The sequence below is a fragment of the Musa acuminata genome, chromosome BXJ2-5 (genome assembly GCF_036884655.1).
Source record: "Musa acuminata AAA Group cultivar baxijiao chromosome BXJ2-5, Cavendish_Baxijiao_AAA, whole genome shotgun sequence".
Classification (NCBI taxonomy): Eukaryota; Viridiplantae; Streptophyta; class Magnoliopsida; order Zingiberales; family Musaceae; genus Musa; species Musa acuminata.
The window spans coordinates 35,284,013-35,293,547 of record NC_088342.1 but is presented as its reverse complement, the minus strand read 5'-3'; positions in this window follow the sequence as shown (position 1 = coordinate 35,293,547).

Genomic DNA, 9,535 nt, shown 5'->3' with positions numbered 1-9,535 from the left:
CCTTCATAATAGCATTGTCCATAAAAAAAAATTTCTAATTTATAGAAATATCCTCTTTCTTGATTATTGTGTTATCTCTTCTTAAATTACTGAACAAAGCCATTGAATCAGGGGCTCTATAAAAGTTAACGAACTTCAATTGATGCCACTTGTTCTAAAGTTGAATGGTAAAAGGATTTTATCTATTCTTCCTCTATTTTTTTTTCTCCAATACATCCTGTAACATTATTCATTATGATTGTAAAGGTACACTGCGATTATGCAAAATGAAACTTGTATATATATATATTTATCGACAAAAAATTAGCAAATGACAATATTTTCATTAACTTGTTAATTGTATTATATCAAATCTGATATAATCTAGTTGATTGTCTTCCAGACTTGAATGCAACTAAACTGTAGAATCATTGAGCGTGATAAAACTTAGTGTACAGTGTAAGAAATAAAATTTTTTCTTGAGTTAATCTAAATCCAATTCTCGAATCCCTCGTATATCCTTCAACCTCAAGGAACATTATATTCTAATTTCTAAGGATTTCTTTTCGTAATTGAATTTTTTGTCCTCCAATTAACCTGTTATCCAAGTAATTGGGCTAATACTTATTGATCCTCACATCACGAAGCTATAATCATCATTATTGTCTGGTTCAAGAAATATAACAAGACGTGATTCACATGGTCTACTCATCCATTTTCTAGCTCTTAGATCGAGATTTCGCTGTGTGCAATTTATTGGTAAAAAAATATTAAATGAGACTCAGACTAAATCCTGTGCACCTCATTGGACTAAAAGTTTTAAGAAAATAAATTGATTGGATGAATATTATATTATAAAAATATTACATGATAATATTATTGATAGAAGATCATGGTACAGATAAAACATGGAATAATATTCTTGTATTCTCAATCAATTTATGATTTGATTGTGAGTACATGAGCAAAAATCTAGTCATCAAAATCTATATAAATAAGTATTACCTTAATAAATAAAATCAATCCCTTTAACAACTTATTCCTTCGATTCTATATAGTACTAAAGCCTTCTTGCTTCTAAGCAAGATTTTCTCCCTCTTCTATTCTTCTCTTGATCTTCATTAGAGTTTTCTTGACACTTCTCACTACTCGTTCCTCAATTTAGGAAGATCACACCATGTAACACCATCGAGGATCAAACTTCGTTTTCTCATTTGAAGCATTCTCATTGATTTTCTCAAGCAATTATAATGCCATCTTCTTCTTATTGGTTTACCTCGATCTACATATCTCATATCTCATATCCCAGATCCTAGATCCTAGATCTATAGATATGAGATCTCTTGGAATTGAAGCAAGCACTAGAGATAACTCTCTAATTGCTATTGACTCTATTGGCCATGGTCATAGTTGTTGATTGACTGGTCTCTGTTGCTGCTCCCCCTTCCATCGTTCACCTATTAAAATTTTAAGAGTCACACATGTATAATTAAATGTGTTAAGTCATTATTTTGATTAGCCAAAATTAAAGTGATCTAATTAAAATAAAGTTATTTGGCTAAGGGACATAATTGTTATGAAAATTAATTGTGTGGATACCATCAGTCATATTCCTAACTTAATGACGAGATAAGTTAGGAATATAAAACTCTTGAGACATAATTGTAGATTCATCAATTATGAATACAATCATAATTGTAGATTTATCAGTTATGACTATAAATAAGGTTATGGTCCCCGGTTGTAGTATCGAATGAAGTTTCTCTTCACCAGTCAAAGAGAAATCTAAAGTTCAAAAGATACTGTACAATTGGAAGACCAAATCACTAATCAATTCAGAAAATACTCTAATGGATTCATCAGGTACGCTTTCGTATTAATATGTTTATTAATTGTTGTAGGATTTCATACATATTATAGTGGATTAAATAAGTTTTATGTAAATATTCTTAATCCATTATTTTGGATCTATAAAGTATGTTTTTGAATCAAGATGAAGGTTTTGATTCTATAAAACAATTATTTGATCCATATTTGATATGTTAAAAGAAACCCAACAAGTGGTATCAGAGCCATCCTATAATGATTGATGAACATTTAAGCTTTTTTTCTCATGAATTTTAATGATGTTTTCATCAATATTTTAAAGTAATTTGGTTCTATCATCGTTGGGAAAGATGATAGTTTTATGTAATCATACTATTTTGAAGTGATTTGGTTCTATTATCGTTGGAAAAGATTATGGTTTCATGCTACAGTATGCTTCACATTCAATTCAGTGCCTTTTTCTGATGTGATATCAGTTTAATTTTGGATTATCTTTTCCACTTCATGTCTTTTCCTATTCATCAATATGTAAAAATTCATTTTTGCACTACAAGACATAAATTTCCCAAATTCTTTTTGGATTTTATCTAATTAATATGAATTTAATTAATTAGATATTATTGCAATATTATGTTGGTTTAATAATATTGTTACAATATTATGTTGGATTAAACATAATATCGATTCTATAAAGTTGTTTGTTGACATAAATTGAATGATTTACATGCTTTAAATATTTTAGTCAACAAATTAAGATCAAACCAATTTGACTAATATGGTCCAAATTCAATTAGTGATTGTTTAATATTAGATTGAGTAATTTAAATATATGAAGTCGTCAAAGTGACCTCTCATATATAACATTTCTCATGAAAATATTAAATGTAGTATGTATTTACATCCATGCGGTAATTATCCGGCCCAAAGGAAGGTTAATGACTGGTAGGATTTTATACATACCTGTAATGGTAAATACGTGATAATTATAAAGTTATACATGTAAATGATAAATCAATCCAAAGATGGGTTTTTCATTTGACATGCCTTATTATCAGTATTTGATCATTACAACAAGACTACCACTAGCAATTAATATTGAAGTCCAAAGACAAGATATTAATGTTGCACTTGGTATCTTGAGATGGGTTATATCATTATTTGAATTTACTTAAGTTTATGGTAATAAATATGAGTATAATTTCTGATTATCTATTGTTCTCTTATTTAGGTTCTCTTGCAACAATATCTGCTAACCTCAGTTCTGTACTAGTTCTAAACGGAACCAACTTTAAAGATTGGAAAGAAAATATTCTAATTGTTTTGGGCTGCATGGATCTGGACCTTGCACTAAGAGAAGACCAACCTGCTTCTCTTATAGAAAATAGTACTCATGATGATAGGAGACTATATGAAAAGTGGGACAGGTCTAATCGCATGAGTCTATGATCATTAAGCGCGGTATTCCAGAAGCCTTTAGGGGTGCGGTGTCCGAAGGGATTACCAAGGCCAAAGATTTTCTTACCGAAATAGAAAAACGTTTTCTTAATAATGATAAGGTAGAAACAAGCACTCTACTTCAAAGATTGTTTACCATGAGATACAACGGCAAAGGAAATATAAAGGAATACATCATGGAAATGTCTAATCTTGCTTCTAAGCTTAAAGCATTAAAGCTTAACCTATCAGAGGACTTACTTGTCCATTTGGTTCTGATATCTCTCCCTACATAATTCAATCAGTTTAAGGTCAGTTATAACTGCCAAAGGAATAAATGGTCTCTTAATGAGCTCATTTCATATTGTGTGCAAGAAGAAAAAAGATTAAAGCAAGAAAAGATTGAAAGTGCAAACTTGGTCAACACCTCTAAGGATAAGGGTAAGAAAAGAAAATATAAATCTGGAAAGAATGAGACTGATAAGGGTTCAGTACAGAAGAAACAAAACAAGGATGATACTTGTTTCTTCTACAAAAAATTTGGGCATTTGAAGAAGGACTGTGCCAAATATCACGCTTGGCGTGCTAAAAAAGGGTTACCTGAGCTACCGAAGGCCCAATAATGCTGAGAGATGCATTTATGTGGGGGATGGAAAATCGGTAGATGTGAAAGCTATAGGCATATTTAGATTGTTATTGTGCACCAGATATTATTTGGATTTAAAAGACACTTTTATTGTACCGTCATTTAGACAGAACTTAATTTCTGTTTCTTATTTGGACAAATCTGGTTATTCTTGTTCATTTGGAAACAATCAGTTTACTTTGTCTTTAAATTCAAATATGATTGGAACTGGTTCACTTATGACTAATGACAATCTATATTTACTTGATACTATAGCTTCCTATCATGAATCCATGAATGCGGAATTGCGAGGTACCAAACATGGTTGTGAAAGAAAGGGTACAAAGTAAATAAATTTCTATAGAACATTTAGGAACAAACTTTATGTTGACAGATCCTCTCACAAAAGATGTACCACTCAAAATTTTTTTTTATGAGCATACTGCTCATATGGGTATATTAGAATTTGAGGAAACTTCAGTTTAGTGGGAGCCTGTCAAATGTTTGTTGTATGTTCTATACCAGATTATGTATTTATACAGACATTTTCTGATCAGAAATAAAGCTTAAGTTTATTATACTTTGTACATTATGGCTATTAAAGTTATTAATGATCTCATAAAGATAAAGTTGGACCAGTTGAAAATTGACATGTACATATCACATTCATGTAATTTTCATGCTACACATTTCATAATTGATCTATGTCATTTGGTTATGTTAATATTAGTGATCATTGATGGGTTTAGCTATGATTGATATAGCGAAAATCGCTTTGGTCCTATATTAATATGGTCAATGGACGAGATTGTTTTGTATGTCCTGTTTAATAATGGCAATAGTTTTGAGCTCATAAAGAATATCACATTTATAAGGATACATATGTGACTCAGTGGGAGATTGTTAGAATTTTAAGAGTCACACATGTATAATTAAATGTGTTAAGCCATTATTTTGATTAGCCAAAATTAAAGTGATCTAATTAAAATAAAGTTATTTGGCTAAGGGACATAATTGTTATGAAAATTAATTATGTGGATACCATTAGTCATATTCCTAACTTAATGACGAGATAAGTTAGGAATATAAAACTCTTGAGACATAATTGTAAATTCATCAATTATGAATACAATCATAATTGTAGATTCATCAATTATGACTATAAATAAGGTTATGGTCCCTTGGTTGTAGTATCGAATGAAGTTTCTCTTCACCCGTCAAAGAGAAATCTAAAGTTCAAAAGATACTGTACAATTGGAAGACCAAATCACTAATCAATTCAGAAAATACTCTAATGGATTCATCAGGTACGCTTCCATATTAATATGTTTATTAATTGTTGTAGGATTTCATACATATTATAGTGGATTAAATAAGTTTTATGTAAATATTCTTAATCCATTATTTTGGATCTATAAAGTATGTTTTTGAATCAAGATGAAGGTTTTGATTCTATAAAACAATTGTTTTGATCCATATTTGATATGTTAAAAGAACCCCAACATCACCTCCCTTTATCATCGATGCTCCCCCCTCTATCGTCGTTGATTGTGTTCATAGTGGGCACAATCGTTGGCCCACTATTGCCTGTCTCCCTAGAAAATGATGTTTCCCACTTTATCGTTGTCAACTCTGCTAAGCTATGGACGTAATCATTGTCCTGTTGCCCCTTTTTGTGTGACTCCTCACAACTATTGGGGTGCCGCAATCACAAGAAGAATGATTGTGATCAAGAGAGAATAGACCTACTTCACCTCGTAAATATGATCTGTTCCATGATCATATTGATCACATATTAGTTCTGCCTCCTTTGGCGATCCTCCACCATTACTCATCTCTACTCAATAGATAGCAAAGCAGACCATTGTTGACCCTCCTTTGTTCAACTTTACTTGGCAAGCATTTTACTGCAAGTAACCAATCCACATCTGTCTTCTTCCTCATATATATCTAATGCTCCAATTATTGTTTTATCATGAAATAATTGCTCATCTCAATTTACAGTACTTATATTCATCAATGCAACTATATATCTTGACAAGTACAATTCACTAATCTCCTTTTTTTAGTATAATCTATTATGTTACATCAATGACTCTCTTCGTTACCCACTATAAAAGATCCAAATACCAAGAAAACCCATTCCAATGCCAAATCCTAATTATAAGTTATGACTACAACAAAAATCATCTTATTCGATAAGCAATTCAAGTCTCAATTACTGACTCCATAGCATCAATAATTTCTTCGTGTAGTATTACAACAAAAGCATAGTTAAAGTTATAAACGACTCTCGCCAATCACTCTTACACTCGTATGCTAAGTCTCTTATCTACTCTGATAAAAATAACACAAGAGGGAGGCACTATTGCTAATTATATGCAAAATCTAAAAGTTATTATAAATGAATTAGCTTTATAAGTCATCCATGTTAGGATCGGAGCGGTATTAAGAGGGGGGGTGAATTAGTGCAGCGGTAAAGTATGATAAACTTTTGACGATTTAAATACTTTCGGAAACTTCATGTGATAAAAGCAATGTTTCGTTTGAAACTGTTTCGATTGCGTTTTAACTTGAAGGGATACGTAAGAAGGAGACAAAGAAGTAGAGCATCAAAGTGAAGATGGTTTGCAGTAATATAAATGACAATAAGATAAATGCAAACCAATTTATAGTGGTTCGGTCATGCGACCTACATCCACTTACGAACCCTTCTTTGATGAGGCTCCCAACTTCCACTAGCAAATCACTTTGAAGGGGAAGGACAAATACCCCTCTTACAACCTTTTATAAGTGGTTCACTCTCTTACAAATTTTCAAAGAGAAAGAACGAGGTGAACACTCAAGCAATTGAAAACAAAAACTTGCTAAAGACTTTGCTAAGACTTTTATTTCAATCTCTTGCTTCTCAAAGGTTGTTCTCTCAGTTGAGAATTGAGGGGTATTTATAGGCCTCAAGAGAATTCAAATTTGGGCTCCCAAATTTGAATTCTCTTTAGTTCCCGATGCTGGCGGTGCCACCGTCTGTCAGTGTCTGACACTGACAGTGTACTGGCGGTGTCATCGCCCAGTCCGACAGTGCCACTGTCGAACCTCTCGGGTGCTGGGCGGTGCCACCGCTTAGTCCAACGGTGCCACCGCTTAATCCAGTGGTGCCACCTCTTGGTTCTCGGGTTTTAGGCGGTGCCACCGCCTAATCTGGCGGTGCCACCGCCTACACTATTTCAGCTCACTAGTTGGGCTCCAAACTTGGCCCAAACCAGTTCGAACTCGGGCCCAATTGGCCCATACTTGAGTTATAGGATTAACATCTAATCCTAACCCTAATTAATGTGTTAACTATGAATTTAAAGACATTTTCTAAGCTATTACAAAGTCCGCAAGTCAAGACTTTTTCCGACGAGCTTCTGGCGAACTTCCGACGGTCTTCTGACGAACTCTCGAAAACCATTCTACGGACTCCCGGCAAGCTCCTAGACTTCATGATTTGATCTTGGCGAGTTCCAATGAGCTTCTTCGGCAAGCTCCGATCTTTCTCGGCGAGCTCCGCGAACTTCCAACAAACCTTTCGGTGAGCTTCCGAAAAACCCTTCGGCAAGCTTCCTACTCATTCTTGGCTAGTTCCGGCAGCATTCCTGACGAACCTTCGGACTTTCGTTGAACTCTCGAACTCACAACAAATCCTTCGCGCTTGACTCCGACACTTTGTTTCGCTTTATGTCTTCGTCGTTATCGTAGTTAATTTTGCACACACAAGCCAAAACTCTACTCCGATCTAGACAATTATTACAAAGCGAATTGACATTCTGTTGCCCGACACGTCATTGGTTGGCGCTTCGTCCGATTCTTCGGCGCATCGTCCTATCTTGCGGCTTGTTGCCCAATCGGCGGTTGACCTCCGCAACCCCGATATCCTTGGCATAATTTCGCTCTTGGCCTGATGCCCGATGTCCGAAGCCTTCTGCCATCCAATATCCTAGCGTGATCTCCTCCGGCGCAACGTCAATTCCTCCTGCGTTAACTGTCTAATCCTGATCGAGTAGACCTGCATCACTCAAAATGTAGTTAAACATCTAAACACAATCAATTAGTTTCATCATCAAAATCCGAGATTCAACAATCTCCCCCTTTTTGATGATGACAACTAATTGATGACTAACGGAGTTAACCTTAACTTTCCGGAGTTTAACCAAACTCCCCCTATCAATATGCCATTGATAGAAACTCTTGGATTCAAGAATCCAAGTAACATGTCATCATAAACTTATGCATAACATGTCATGTCATCATACTTCTCCCCCTTTGTCATCAACAAAAACGAGAAGTTCCTACTCTTATGTGTTTAGAGATAAAAAGTTCCATACATTGCATGAAAAACATAGTATCAAATGCAATCTAGCAATTAAAGATGTGTAAGTTTAGCATGTTTGCTTTTCTTGAGATAACAACTAATTGCTTCTCTTTAGACTACAAGCTAGCAATTTTCATGATATGCAAGTTGCAAGCTAGCAAATTTTTGCTTCCTTTGCAATGTTTGAGCTAGCAATTTTGCTTCCGTAACAAGTTAGCATGTTTTGTATTTTGAGATAGGCAAGATAGCACATTTGCTTTTTTTTTTTTTTTTTTGAGATAGCAACTCTTTTGAGATAGTGATCTTAGCAAATTTTACATCATGCAAGGTAGCAAATTTTTGTGATGTTCAAGATAGTAAGTTCTTTCTTCTCTTTTGAGAAGTGCTATTTTTGCTTCCTTTATAAAGTGCAAGCTAGCAAAGTGTTTTAAAAAGTGAGCAAGTTTTGCAACATACAAGCTAGCAAAAATTTCGAAAGCAAATACAAGATAGCTTTCTTGTTGAAGTGTGTAAGCTATCGATTCTTGCTTCCTATTATAATGTGCAGGTTGCAAGTCTTGCTTCTTGCTTCCTATTATCAATCTTATTTGTGCATCATCATATTTTCAAATTAGAATATGCACATTTTCAAAAACCTTATATTTATTCTGTTAGGACCCTTTTTCTAAGCTTTTGAATAATGTTTGTTGAGTCTGTTTAATCCAATTGTTTATTGAGTCGGTTTGGTTCAGTTAGAGTCAAGTAGAGGTTTATTTAATATTTATTTATTATTAGAGTTCAAGTCCTGATGGAACTCTATAAATAGGGATGTAACTGCTTCTTTTCAATAATCTATGAAAAATACTATTCTGTCTTTGGACAAACCCTAGGAGGCCGATCCCCTCGAAGTGATCAAGGAGGGCCGATCCCCTCGAAATGATCAAGGAGGGCCGATCTCCTCAAAGCGATCATTATCATCCCCATTTCTCCTCTTTCTTCCACGATAAGACTTTAGGGTCTTATCATTTGGTATCAGAGTGACGATAAGACTTTAGGGTCTTATCAATAGAAAGAAAGAAAGAAAGAGAGAAGAAGAAGCACCCCTGCTTCCCCTGCGTCCGGCCAGCCCACCCGCCGGTCGTCGCTGCTCTCCGGCCAGCGCCCACCATCGCCCCGCTTCCCGACCGGCGACCACCACCGCTGCTGTTCCCCGGCCAGGAGACGACGCTGCCAGCGTCCATCCCAGCCCTACTGCCGCCGCCCGCCTCCCCTTGCGTCGCAGCGCAGCCACTCAACTCTTCTCCTCGGCGATCGTTGGTGACGCTGCTCCCAGCCGCGCC